A 14,901-nucleotide genomic window follows, 5' to 3' on the forward strand; every position below is an offset into this window, starting at 1 on the left:
TAGCCAGCTAGCTGCGACTGCCGTCGCTTCGCGCACACTCATGTCATCCGCACACACACAACTTGAGTTTCACTCGTAACACACTAAAATAGAGTCGTCCACTTATTATTTTCCACATCACGCACCACTCCATCTCAGACAGCAACTTGCACGCCATTCATTCAAACTCCGCGTGGAGCCCGAAGCGGACCGGGAACGAGACGGCTCTCTCCAATCGGGTTGTAAAGGCACCATAACACATCCGGCTCCACAAATTCAACAGCCTCCTTTATTCATACACCGAAGTGTTTTCTGACAAAAAAAAACATCCGGTACTCTTTTCAGGCTTCTTCCGCCGGGCACACAGAGCCGTGGCTTGTCCGCTCTGTTAACCCGGAAGTAGAAAGTCACGACGCAACTCTGACGTCATCACATCCGCCAGGCACACGCGTTAATTCATCTATTATTTAATTTATCTTCCAGAATATTGAGTGCATACCTATGTATACACACAATACTTATGCCTTATTTATTTATGTAATAAATATAATGGGTACCCTTTAAAGCGCTTTATAGATATTTAATATATATTAATATAATTATATTTATCATAGTTCTAGGGGTTTATTTATATTGTATACACAATTAATAAGACGTATCAAATAGAATATTTATACCATTCACACTTAGTCCACGTTTTTTTTACTCTACAATAGAGGCCTGCGCAGGGCGTGTCTGTGACACGTAGTACCACTTGTCTGATCTGATTACTCATAGAAACCCATGTGTCGGGATATAATGATTAACCAGTGCTTTGATGACGGACGGCGCGTCCTCTTTTGCACAAGGATAGACTTTGGGCCATCCAGTAATCATTAATCATTAATAGCTACCTCATTCCTTGGACTGGGACGACCACGTCGGTGTGGTCCATTACCACCACGTCATTTGGGCATCGGCCCAACTCAGTGTGTTGCAGCTCCCTCTTCGTTGTAGGGCCAACACTGAAATTCTGACCTATATTACAAGAAACACAAAACTCTTTCACCTAGTCCCCCATTGGCAGGCCCCTCGGACCACAGTGAGTCCGGCAGCGAGTTCAACAGCTGTACAGTGTCCTCATGGTCCGAGAGCTCTCTGCCATGGAATCGCACCAGTGTCACATGCTCCAACACCCCCTCGTCCACCGCGGCACCCTGAATACAAAAACATTCAGACCTAGGAGAATACAACACATTGGGTATTTGACCTTGTTGCCAATCATTTGCCAAATGGCATTTCCTTACCATGGGTCCCAGTTCTCGGGCTTCATAACCTCGTGCAAGTTCTGCCTCTTTCATACCATTTTCCATGTGACATTTGTGGTGTGGGGTGAAACATTTAATTTGGTTCAGTTAACAATGGAGCGCCTTTTGGCATTATTTTTCCATTTTAGGATTATTTTGTGGTTTAAAACCAGTGGAATAAAATATTAATTATTGGATTTAAGACAACGAGACCATTTCCTCACCTTGCATTGTTCCACGCTCATCCTCTTTCATACCATTTTCCATGTGACATTTGTGGTGTGGGGTGAAACATTTCATCTGGTTCAGTTAACAACAGATTTTATATTAGACATTCAAGTTTGCAGCAATACAGTCACTAGTGGCATTCATATAAAGTTCTTAAAATATTAACTCCCAGTCCAGTAACAGACTGTCTTATGAACCCATGTCTGTAGTGTCGTTCTGTCGCCCGTGGGTGTCGCTGTTGCCTGTTCCAACTCCCAAGTGGCGGTAGTCAACGGGGTGGAGGCGCCTTTGTTGGTGCAAACCTTCGACTGGCAGGAAGTTAATTAACTTAGTGTCCAGGGGCGACCTCGGCATCCTTGGGTCTCCGCTTTGAAGCGCCAGGCAGCCGTAATTCACTTAGCATCGGCAAAGCAAATGTCTGTGTCTTGTTTTTGATGGTTTATGGCTGTTGATTCGTCTTGCGTCTGCATGTGAAGTTGGGTCTCGTCAGCCTGTATTTGTCTACCTCGGCTGGGAGCGGCGGTAGTGCGAGGGGGTGCAGGGTGGCATCTTTGAGTGGCTTGTCCGCGACACTGCTGTACGGTGACGTCGTTTCCAGTTGACACAGTAAATTAACTACACTTACCAAACAACCGTTGGATCTTCCTTGTTCCGTAAAGCTGTATCGAAATAAATGCATTCAAAATCAACCCCGAAAGCTAAGGTATGAAATCAAATGACAAAGACAAAAATTAAGGACATTTTTGCTCGAATCAATGTTAGTTTCAGTTGTAAAGGTACAAATGTAGTTTCAGTTATCGTTTTTTAATAACTATTTTTGTTTTTATTTTATTTCATGAAATTTTTTTTTCAATTTTAGTTATTTCGTTTGTTTTCATTTACTATGATAATCTTGGACTGGACAGAACAAAGACAGGAGGAAAGCATGCAGGACAGAGGTAGTGGACCGAAAGTGTGGTGGGAGTGGCTATGAAAAGTATAAAGATCCATAGAAACGGAGTGCAAAGTGAGGGGATACCCAGGAAGTTTGCATAGTTATGATTTATTTATAGCAATGAGGGAGTAGTCTGCGGACACATGCAAGTAAAGTGATGCACAATAAACGTCAGAAGTGTAACGGCGGCCGGAACGGGGAACCAAGACGGACGCCTGTTGGCACCACCCCAGCACCCGCGGAACATGAATGAATCCACCACAAGCACACGCCAGGAGCCCAGCCTGGTTATCTCCCCTCAAAGGAGTAAAGAAAATCCCGCCCCCACAGACGCCAGCCCTGCAAGCACATGCTCATGAATAGAAGATGTCCAATCCATGCAAGTGTTCTATCATCATGCAAATCAGTCTCAAGTGTGAGAAAGAGAAAACGTAAATAAGAAAAAAGAAATAAAACATCAACAACAAAGAATACAGAAGACAAAGCTTTGCTTTCCATTTACAACATAATATTGTCATTGTCAGATATGGCATTCTACCCAGGCAGAGAATCAAAGATTGAGGTTCAGCATGTGGAAGAAGGGTGACTAGCTATCTGTGTAATTATGTAATAGATTTTTTTATTCCACAGATATTTTTTCTAATTCAGGATATTCTATGATGTGATTTAACCAGTGCTTAATATTGATAGTTTATAATACAGTTTAGTAAAATTGTTTTCTCATTGATACCTAATCCAACCAAGTATTGGTTGTGAATATTGTAGCATATACGGGTTAAATAATTTTTAAAATTAATTTAGGAGAAAAGAATGAGCTGGAAGCGACGCCTGCGTTACTTCCGGTTTAGCGTAATTTTAAATTACAGCGTTATAAATTAAGCTATTTTATCTAATAAAAGGGGCACCATGTCCCTTTTATGTGGATAAAATTAAGAGAAAATGATTTTATAATCTGAAGGTTGCTACACTTTATGAAATTTAGGGAAAATGATCTTATAATCTGAAGGTTGCTACACTTTATGAAATTTTTATAAGAGTTCTAGACGGCCAGAGGTTTCTTTCCTCGAACCCAAACACACAACAATGCAGGTAGTGAATTGTATGGAAAATTTAATGAACTAACATGGAGAATCTACAGGGAAGCAATACAGAAAAACACAAAACAAACAAAGTAGAGACGAACATTGGCAAAGGAAACCGACTTGTGATGTGAGATTGGTAGAATGAGTGTGTAGTGACAATGCATATAGCTGGGGATACCTGTTCTCGTTAATTTAAACCCAAATATGCACCAATCTGTACTTTTAGTAGACCGCAATGTTGGACTTACGTGTCTTGAACACGATTGAGGCAGGCAGGTCGAGCTTCCGGGTTTCGGCCAGCCTGGTCCGCACAGGGAACAGGTGGATTTGGCGGAAAGGAAGTAGAAAAAGGAAAAAGGTAGCACAAAAAGCTCCCAGGCAGGACGGCCGGAGGCCAGGTGTCTCTGCTCCCAAGACGTTCGGAGCGGACGCGTAGTGCCCACTTCCGTCCCCAAAGGGCCGTGCTCAGGCCCCTGAAAAGAGTAGTTCGGAGCACTTGCAGGATGCTCTGCAGTCGGGGATGTTCCGATGTGTCACCTCGTGGTGAGGTGGGCTTCCTGCCTGGGCCAGTCTTCGGCAAGTTGGTCGGACGAGACAAGAGCTGACCCCGAGAGAGTGTGGCTCCGGCCTTTTCGATGCTGCGTCGGATGTTAGGAATTTTGGTTTGGAGCCCCCCAATTTGTTTCTTAACCGTGTTTAAGCTGACAGTTAACAGTGGAGGTTCCTATGCTAAACAATGTGCCGAGGCATGCGGCAGCCATGAGTATAACGCTTTGAACGTCTGGGGATTCCGCTGAGGTCGTCCTGAGTGACGGCGAAATTGTCGAAGGCGACATGTTGGATAGTGTTGCGGGACCACGTGGCTCCTGCGTTTTGGTAGACGTCCCGACGTGTTTCAAATACACTTCTCTTGGTTTGTGGCGGACAAACACTTTTAGGTTGTGCGTTCGACATTTGGTGATAAGCAGCCCCGGTTGGTCTTTCAGGGCGATCCTGGATGTGGGCCCCGGCCTAAATCATGTTACGCTGTGCAGTGATGGGGAGCAGGTACAGCGCGAGGCTCAGCAGCAGCATCATTTTTCCCCGGCAACGACAGGAGAACAGGTAAGTGACTATCCTGGCTTGGGTCGGTCTGGTGCTGAGACTGACTGGTTCCAAACCTTGAGATTGAACCTCCGAGGACCACCGGTTTTAAGTCCGATCCCGGGTCAAGGTCTTGATCACGTTTGGTGTTACAAGCCTAAGGTGCGTCAATTTAGCATCCCAGTGGGGCCGGAGCTACTGGTCCTTTGTCACTGAGACCAACTTCCGGACGGGGTTCCGGTGGGAAACTTGGTGGTTCCTCACTGAGGACCATCGGACGTGGTGTCTCTTTATTTGAACCCACTTTAACAGCGTGCCTTTACGGGCCAGTATACTACTTGCCACAGGGCCGTGGTTGTTGCTCTGATGCCGCGGTGTCCTGCACAAGGTGCGTCTAGGTGTAGGTCAGCATCACCCCCCTTTGTCCCCGAGGGACCACAAACCTGGGCAGGGAGTGGTCCTCGGGGCCATAAACCAGTAGGCCTTTGACTAGACGCAGGTTGTCCCTTTTTAGCCACAAGTCCGCAAGGTCTTTGTCGGCGGTCATGTCCTCGGCAGAAATTGGGTTTGCTTCAGAGTCAGAGAGCCAATTGGAGAGCTTGGTGAGCGCCGGGGTCACTGGATTGTTGGGCGGTCAAGTCAAAGTCACGTGGCGGCGAGGTGCAAGGCATTGGGTTGCCAGAGTCATACGAAGTGTCATCATGCGGCCGAGCGGAGGCAGGTGTGGCGGAGGCGGTTTGACGGCGCGTGATTACAGTCACCGATGGGTTGGTTGGGGTGGGAAGCCATGAGGCGTCAAACTGCCATGGGGTACCATGAAGTGCTCCTTGCTTCGCCAGAGAGTCATTCAAGTCGTTAAAAACCTTATCCGGTCCCGGAATACGAGAATGACCACCCATTATGTTGCCACATCGGGAACTGGCAGGTGAATGCAAGACCTGCGTAATTTGAGTCAGTACCGATAACCAAGTAAGTGGCTTTGTGTTTCACCGCAAAAGTTAATGTTATTAGGATGCCTGCAATTTCAGCAAATTGGGAGGAGTGCGACCCAATTGGAATTGCTGTGGTTCGCACGGCACGTCACTGATCCATGCAATGCCGACGCCAGCTCGCAGCTGCGTTTGGTCGATCGTGGTGAAGAATTTAGCATTGCGCACTTTAGGAAGTTCTTGTTCGAGCTGGGCCATAGGCCAGCGTGACAAGTTAATTTGAGAGTTTAATTTTTGATAGTTGATGTTGGGCCGCCATTTACCGTTCGGTTTTAAAACTGGCCAGAGAGGTGCCGAGTAGGTGCTATTGCATAGCCGCATGATGCCTTTGTCTAGCATAGCGTCAATTGTTTCTTGTACAGGCTTGTAGGAGGCGAGCGGAATTTTATACTGTCGCACGAAAGTGGGTGGCGCATTTGGAGGGATCGGAATGCGGACCATGTGCAAGTCGGTTAGGCCGCAGTCAAGTGAGTCTTTAGTGAATGATGCGCCGTGTTTGATTAGCACTTCCCACAGACGCTGTCATTCGCCGTCAGAACTGAGGGTGTCAACATCCGCAAGGACCTGCTGCATGTGGGTTTCAAAGTCAGGGTAAGGAAGCGGGCGACTATCACACGGTGTTACCGGTGCCGGTGAGTTGGTTCGCGAGGAGTCCGAGGGAGTGGGAGGAGTCGCGGGAGACAATTGTACTGAGCGTATGGATCACCAGGGGCCTCATGTACAAAAGGTGCGTACGCACAAAAACGTGGCCTCTGTTCTTTTTCACGGCAAGTTCAGATGTATCAAGAGTGACATGACCATGGAAATGTGTGGTGCCTCACGCCAACTGCATGGCTGGCGTACGCACGTTTCTGCAGCTTTTGGTGCTTTGGCGACACTTAGAGGTGATCCTGGGAAACAGTTCTCATAAATCTGCACACCAGAGACACATGAATCACTGATGAACAATTCATGCCCGGCAACATTTGATTTCAACAATGGAATTGAGGCAAGGACTGAGAATTCATTTGTTAACCAGTGTATTTAATGAACCACTGATATTTGTGAGGACACCTATTAAATGATCAAGGCGATCATTTATTCCGCCTATTGCCGTCACAATCGCTTCGTGACTCCAGCACATGCACTGAAAATAAGAGTCGTTTGAATTTACTTCATTTGAACATGTACATCGGTTGCACATGATAAAATGTGTTTAAATTGACATAATTTACCCCTCTTCTCCTAAAAAAAAAACATGATTTTATTGTCAGTGTGCGTGTCCTACTGCGTATTAAAATAATAAATTGAGTAATCAAAAAGGAGTCAAAGTTTTTTACATCCTTTTTGATATGCTGATGTGCTTTTATTTGAATTCAAAAGATTTATTACAAATAACACACATGCAACATTTATGCATGAACCTTTATCTCACAGGGCTGAGTGTAGGTTACTGTATGAACACATTTGTTATGAGTTCTAAAAATACATGGTATTAACCTTGTGGGGTGATCATAGTCAGCCACGTCCTCCCATCACCCCTGAGAGACCAGCGTCACCCATGATCGCAACGATTCTCTCCTCGAACGGGGTGAGGCCCTCCGGTTCTTCCGCCTTGTTTTGGCCACACTTTGGCGGTGGTCAGCTTTCCTCCGCTTCACATCCACCTTAATGTCTGACCACTTCTTTTTTAGTTCAGCGTGTGCGTTATTCTGTCTCCACAGCATTGACAGCCGCACACGCGCTGTCCCATTCACTCCTCTTTCTCGTGTTGTTAACGCCGGAGGACAGCGTGCCAAAGAGGATTTTCTTGCGTGCCTCCACTTCATTGAGCAACTTCACATTCAGAAAAAATATTTTTCTTCATTACCTTGCTCATTTTCCTTTTTTTCTGATCATGGAGAGATCGGCATCTCAGGTGTAGGGTTAATTTAAATATGATTTGCATATTCAAATCAGGGAGGAGTCGGCTACTCCAACATGTGCGCTCATTTCCACGTTGATTGGAATGTACGAAGGAAATGTGCTTGGATTCATGAGTACGCAGAGTTTAATACATCTGAATATTTTTGTGCGTACGACGTTTTCTGGATTTGAGCGTACGCCATGTTTTAGGAGGAAATCAACGCAAGTCTTTGTACATGAGGCCCCAGGTGTTGGTCTGGAGCCAGGTCCACTCTGATGATGACATCACCCTCAGTAGGTCCCACTGGAATGAGAGCAACGTGTTGCGAAGGAACAGTGAGTTGTACTCCCCCAGAGCTAGGCAATGGGGAGAGGTCTAGTGGGAGGTGACCAATCACGGGGACCGTGAGATTGAAGTCATGGAAGTCGGAGCAGATCAAGTGGCTAAGCCTAGTAGATCCGGGGATGTGGATGTCGTTCCGTGTGTGGTTGTGAATTTGCAGCACGGTTGTCCGGGAAGAGTCAAGGAGGGGTGTGGTGTACAGCGACAAACCCAGGTCGTTAAACTCCAGCAAAGGTTGAAAGAACGCATGTGGACTGGTTAGCGCGCGTGACCAGTCAAATAGGGAAGTTAACTTGAACAGCCAGTCGGATAAGTATATCCGCGCCTACATACGGCAAATTTTATGCGGCAAATTGGGGACTACTAGGAAGCAGTGAGTTAATGAGAGATGGTTCCATTGCAGGTTCAGGGCGCATACGCCCACTGCAGTGACGGCAGACGGCGGCACAGTGTTAACGGGAAAGCGAAAGGTTTTCAGCAATAATTGAAGGTCAGAATCCTTAAGTCGTCGGGTGTTAAACAGTCCCTGAGAAATTGCCAATTTGTCAGCCCACAACGCCAGGATGACGTCATCTGTCGGGTGTCATGCAAATTAATGCCACCAGCAACATTGGGGCCGTAGCGCTCTTCGTGCGGTGGTTGGACAAGATGGCAGAGAAACGTGTCAAGTTCTCAAAGTCGGTTCAGGTGGCTACAGGGGACTCGGCGGTGTCATCAATGGGGGTGTCGTCACTAGAGGGCGTGCGGCCTGACAGGTCGCCGTCCTCCGAGTGGTCCAACACCAAGCACCGGTCTGAGGACAGTTCCCGAGCTGGTGGTGGTAAGGCCTGTTCCACCTGCGCACACTGTTGAAGATTTTTTAAATCAATTCGAGGCTCGAAGCGGAAGAGCAGGTCTTGGCCGATGAGCAGGGGGACGGTTTCAATTGGAGACACGAAGACTGGATGGACTAACGTTATGGGGCAAGTGGTCCAGTGGACCATAGTTAAGGTGTTTAGCTCGGTGTTAGTCACTGAAAATGCGCGGATTGTTAGTCCGCAGCGTTGCAGTTGCAGGTCGCTGCCACTGGCTAGTAGCAATTTCAGAAGTTGATTGAACATGGCGTGGAACATAACAGTGATGTCTGCTGCGGGGTCAATCAGAGCTTCGCGGACAAGCTAATGCTCAAGTGTCACGGTTAAATAGAACTTTTGAGGAGCACCTTTAGCGGTTAGTTCACCCAAAAGCTGTCGGAATGGCAGAACATTATTTAGTAGCATGAAGTCACGCGAGTCAGGGGCCTTGCCTGGGTCGAGTCGGACGACTAGGATGGCACGAGAGGGGTCGTCACAAAGTGGTCCGCTGAGGTTATGGCGATGTGAGGTCGTCGTGGAGTCGATTGGGGTCACAGAGGCACATGGCAGGTCATTGGGAGAACAACGGAGGTTACCTGGTTGACCTATCATGTCCTCTGTGGCCCTGTTCGACTCAATCCGGCCTAGTCATAATGATGGGTCCCACTTTTTGTCTTTGGACAGGCTGCGGACCACCTCAAGTAATTCTTCTCCCAGGGCACGAAATTCCCTTTGGGAGCTGTTAGTTCGGGAGCCCTTTGTCCAGTTGTCACTAGTCGTTTTAGGGAATCGGTTAGGTGAGTCAGATTTAGGCTGGTCGCTGCGTGTACCCTGTTTCGACATGTAAGTTTGACGCGAATTAGAGTTGCGGTCATTCCATGATTTTGATTTATCATTGGATTGGCGTTGCTGGTTACGAGGACCATTGTTGTACGCGGGCCATATGGTTATATGGGTTAAACGACTTCTTTTGATTGTCGAGTTTAACATCACCACAACGTTGTGTGTCAGTCACACGCGTGTTGCACGTCGCGCCCTCTAATTCCATCTGCGGTTGTTCGTTTGTGAAGAAGACGCCTGGGTCTTCGGCTTTAGAGGGAGGGTGTTTTTGTTTAGTGAAACCTTTGGCGGCCAGTTCACGCAGTTGGGCATTGGACTGTGTGCGCGGGCACCCTGCTACGCCCAACTGATGGCTGCTGTTAGGGTGGAGGTTTTCGACAGTGTAGCGGACATGCGCTCCGCAAATCGAGGCGCCAGAGACTTGGGACCACCTGAGAACTCTCACTCCTCCACGCTGCCCTGCTGTGAGACGACGACTAGGACAGTGCCTGGTGTACGTCAAGTGGACCTTAACCTAATTAGCAGCTTCCCCTCAAATCTTGATTCCTGTCTTCAAAAGACTCCTTCCCTGACTAAAAGATTGGAGGGACACTCCCTTCAAGCAGACTATGTGGTTAATATTCACCCATGCGCGTGAGGCGCCACCTACTGGCGTTGAAAGGAACTGCAAGCGCCATCCGTGGCCGCGCCTGTTTGTTAACGGAAGATAAAATGTTCTGTATCTGTTTTGATATGTTGCAAACTCTGTAGAAATATTCCAAATGTATCCCTTGGTGTCTGTGTCACTATTCTCAGTTCGACAGGTCCTCTGCAAGATTTTGAAAGCTGTTCATGATTTGAAATCGAACAGTACAAAATGTTGTGTTGAACAATAAGCAACCCATCTGCCATGATCAAAGTTTAAACAATGATTCTATGCGTGAGAGTACAAAGTTGGGAGTGTTTTAGATTAATATGATTTTAAACCCATTTACTCAAATTTGTAGACAAGATTCAGGCTGATGCGTGTGGTCTTCTCCAAGTTGGCACTCCCTCTTCCTACGCCCCGCCCCTGGGGTATTAAACTCTAAACTCACACCTTTTCTGAGAGTTGAGTTGAGGTGAGTTGAGCTGAGGCTAGTTTGGTTTTTCCTTCTCCTCGTACCTTTGCTGGCAGCTCGCCAGCTGGGTGGCTACCGGCCAACTCACCCCCCTTCTTTTGTTCTTTTTGTCCTCGGTGCCTCTGGGAGCCACCACATGCGCGAGCGCCCACTACCACACCAAGCCGGCGGCGTTTTCGGTCGAAGAAGTCGACCATGTGCCTGAGGTCCGGAGAAAGACCACCCTCAAAGACCAGCTGATCTGCGTTCGTGAGTCGACACTGCAATACTTACTATGATGTACAACATCAGTGCGTAATAATTGTGGGGAAATTACTAGCGTCATACGAAATCCCAACTTTGCCTTCTCTCGCTCTGATTCAACGCATTAAACGCTCACACGCTCATTTAGTTTAGCCCAGCGACCACACACGATGTCCTCTTTTCCATTTTCGTACGCCTTATTTTCTTTCTTTCATTTACCCTCAGTGTTATTTTCTTTTTGTAGTTTGTAGTTGTAGTTGTGTTTCATTAAATACACCATAAAATTCCACTCTTGGTCGTATTTTGTGTGTGTTCTGAGTTTAAATGAACCTCTGTAACCTAGGACTCAAAATGTCGTAGAGTGTAGCAACCTCGAGATTATGAGACTGATTAAAAATGTTTGTCGTCATTTCGCCTAAAGTTAAACTTGAAAAAATTTATGTGGTGCCCTTTTCGAGACATTAGTTTGATTTTAACAATGAAATCACAATTACGATAAACCGGAAGTAATGCAAACGTCGCTCGCGGCTTATTACTTTATCCTAAATTAATTACAATTCTTATTTGACCTATAATCACTACACCAGTGTTTTGAAATGTTTGTCCTCTTCCATATTCAGCTCATTTCAATTTCCAAAGTACGCTTTACGCAACCGGCAGTAATAAGCTTGGGGGGTCTCAAGTCTCCCCATGTTTAACTGTGAGGGCTGCAGATGAGCTGGTTGCGGCCTCTGGGTCATCAAATTCTTGAGACAATGCTTGGCAGAGGGCCGGGTAATCGGCCAGCACATGAGCCGGTTGTCGTTCAATTAAGCTACTTACTTCTCGGCTAGACAGAACTTTGATAAGGTACAGTCTGTCGTCCGTAGTAGCAGAAGGGAATCGTTTCAGGTGAAATCCGAGGTCTCTAAGATACGCGGCTGTATCGTGTGACCCGTTTGGCTTCGGTTCGAACCTCGGAATGTTGCGCGCAACTTTGTCTAAGTTTTTTAGCGTCATACCTGGAGTGGTGGTGGGCGGAAGGAGAGCCGGGGGTGAGTAAAAAAGGCGAGATGCGGCTGGTGGGGCCGCCACCCATGAGGAGGCCGGATGGTATTCCCTGAAGGTGGATTCCGGCCCAAAGGTTGGAGATGTTTTTTAGGGCTCTGTGACACTTCTGGCGAGGGAGGGGCCCAGGCTGTCTGTAGCAGGAGCCGGAGCAATGGGATGAGTTAGATAGTCGGCGGACACCTGTCGAGCTGATTGTAGTTCACGCCTGACATGGGTTAACTTATCCTCTTGGTCCCGGAGCTGTTGCTGGAGGCGGGACAGCTCTGTCTCCCGGACTGCCATCTGTGTCTTGAGCTCGTAGGACTGTTTCATCTCTTTGGAACATACTGCTTTGAGCGTTTCGGTGCGTTCAGTGAGCCGCTGGATGTCACCTGAAGCTTGACGCAGCAGAAGAGTTGCTCGCTGATGTTCGGTCCGTAATTCAAGCACTTGGTCATTAGACGGTCCCTAGTTAAATTACTGACGAGCTCTTCCAGCGTGCCAAGATTGTCATATTGACTGCGACTTTGTGAAAGTTACGCCATGATTGCGTTGCGTGTGCAGTAGCAGTACGCAACGAAATTGTTTGTAACGTAGGCTCGTTTGAGTAGCGCAGCTACTTTGGAATAGAGGCACAATAGAGGCGATGTAATTCCTCGTGAAACAATTAAATGGCGGAGATTATGGTGTGAGGGTTTATCACGTGACTTTTAAAAGGTGTTTGAGAATGTGCGTAGAAGCAGTGATCGAGTGGCACAAAAGTGTTGATGGCGTCAAGCTATGCGCACAAAAGGTATTTGATCAAATTAAATGGCTACGTGAGAGTTGGCAATTTAATTGGTGATTTAAAATAGTTGCGAAGGGCACTTGATGGAGTGAAGCGAATCAGCATTTTTAACTAAATTTGAAACTAATATTACCAATTTATTTATTTAGTTTTGATACATAAATTAATTTTAGTTGTCATTTAGTGAAGCAACTTGATTTTACTGTGCGTGCTGGGTATCACTGCAAGTCAATTTGTGAATTTGTGAAGCAGTTTAGGACTTTAGCTGATTCACATAAGTTTTATTTAACTTTGGTAAAAGTCAAATGTACTTATAATTAGGCTTGTGTATTAATTAATTGCTTGTATGGCTCGTAATGTTGTGGGCTTTAGACAGAGGGAAAAGCCATCCAAAAAAACCAAGAATCGAAAAAAAAAAAAAATTTCCCCCCAAAAAAAACATTTATAATTTCGGAAAAATTAAATTCTAATTAGGTTTTTAAAAATGTTTTGAATCTAAACCCAAAGTGATTAAAAACAGACAAACGATTAGTTACTGAACTCCACTTTGTAAAAGGGATCCGTTTAGTAACTCTAGTTACTGTAAGTGGTTGTCAGTGTAAATCGTCAAAAGGTGTAGTGCGCGATTGCTGGCGGAAGATGGCGGTATTGCTGTAGCAATGCAGTGCCTTCCATTGGTGAGACTCGTTATAGTCTCACGTTGTAAATCTCAAAACTGGTTAAAAATACCAGGCATAAAGCTTTAAAACACAATCGCGGCGTCGGCGTTTCAAAAAAACGAGGGAAAACGGAGGGTTTTAAATTAATAGATGCCCTTTATAGTAATTGTGAGTTGAGGCGACTGATTAGCTGCTCTCGAGTGTGTTCGGTCGCTAGGCGACGGTTGACGCTAGGTTGCGCGGTGCTCGCAGCAGAGCAGCGCACACAGGAAGCTTACCAGCAGAAAAAGCACACGCCGGTGCCATTATGAAAGCCCACGTTTAGTGTTTCAAAAGCAACGACCCAAGATGAACGCGATGCCTTAGCACACATTCGGTAATAGCTTACTAGCGGGTGAGCAGCGGCGAGTTAGCAATCAGCTTTCAGTCACACAGCCGGAAGTTAAAAAGTTATAAAAATACGACAACTTGCGAAGCCTTAAGTCTAAATGACCAAATGTTGTTCAACGCAGGGGCTTGTGCCTTTAACACAAAGCGAAAATAGGGACCGTCGTGGGTGCCATGTGTTTTTTTTTCCACACACAAGGGAGCTACCGCTTTAGCTCAGAGTTCAACTGACGTACCACAGGGATTCTCGGTATAGAACACGTTCTCGTGACCAGTGACTTCCCAAATCTCCTACTTACACACCGAAGCTCAGCATAAAATTCCCCAAACCACAACGGGTATATAGCTAGTCTGGTTAGCTACTCCAAACGCTATAACGGGAAAAAGACAAGGACCGTGCGAACACTCAGGATTCGTGACCCGTTCGCGATCCCCAAAGGCCTTTTCAACAGAATTTTACGTAGGGAATCTCCCCACCGTTCAAAGCATGCAGCGCAACAAAACGGATATTCAAATAACATTTGCAATGCAACAACACTAGTTTCACTAGGACTAACCTTTGTTTCCCTCGTTAACAAGTGCTCAGAATTTGGTCGCTATGGTAACGGAATGTGCTCACACATAGACAATATAGCTCAACCTATATAGCAGAGAACGTGCCTAAACATGACCCTGCCAAGATGGCGGCTGCCGTCTAGGTTTATTGCAAAATATTATGAGTTTTGTGTGTTTGGGTTTGGACAAAAGTTGGCATCTCCTCATGCGGGTTGCACCAATATGTAGCATATAGGGATTAAATAAAAATGTAATTAATTTCGGAGAAAAGAATGAGCTGGAAGCAACTCCTACGTTACTTCCGGTTTAGTGTAATTTTAAATTACAGCGTTATAAATTAAGCTATTTTATCTAGTAAAAGGGGAACCATGTCACTTTTTATGTGGATAAATTTTAGGGAAAGTGACGAGAAACCTTTTTATCAGTCTCATAATCTGAAGGTTGCTACACTTTCTGAAATTTTGATAAGAGTTCTAGACAGCCAGAGGTTTCTTTCCTCGAACTACACAATACAGGTAGTGTATTTGTTGGACTTCCGTGTCTTGAACACAATTGAGGCAGGCAGGTCGAGCTTCCGGGTGTTCGGAAGTCCGCACGGGCAACAGGTGGATTTGGCGGAAAGCAGGAAGAAAAAGGAAAACGGGAGCACAAAAAACTCCC

At 46.2% G+C, this 14,901-nt stretch overlaps 1 long non-coding RNA gene across 3 annotated transcripts; it reads right to left on the minus strand.

Annotated features, from left to right (window-relative positions):
- Nucleotides 1-1,406: 1,406 nt before the first annotated feature.
- LOC133477313 (uncharacterized) lies at nt 1,407-14,353 on the minus strand. 3 transcript variants are annotated; one of them, XR_009788296.1, is made up of 4 exons: nt 14,244-14,284; nt 12,085-12,251; nt 11,826-12,005; nt 1,407-2,152 (listed from the first exon to the last, which is right to left on the minus strand). It is a non-coding gene; the product is annotated as an uncharacterized LOC133477313 (long non-coding RNA). The 3 variants fall into 3 exon arrangements; XR_009788295.1 differs by having other exon boundaries at nt 12,085-14,353; XR_009788297.1 differs by having other exon boundaries at nt 1,407-2,766; nt 12,085-14,353.
- Nucleotides 14,354-14,901: the final 548 nt, after the last annotated feature.

Source organism: Phyllopteryx taeniolatus, chromosome 4 (assembly GCF_024500385.1).
Source record: "Phyllopteryx taeniolatus isolate TA_2022b chromosome 4, UOR_Ptae_1.2, whole genome shotgun sequence".
Classification (NCBI taxonomy): Eukaryota; Metazoa; Chordata; class Actinopteri; order Syngnathiformes; family Syngnathidae; genus Phyllopteryx; species Phyllopteryx taeniolatus.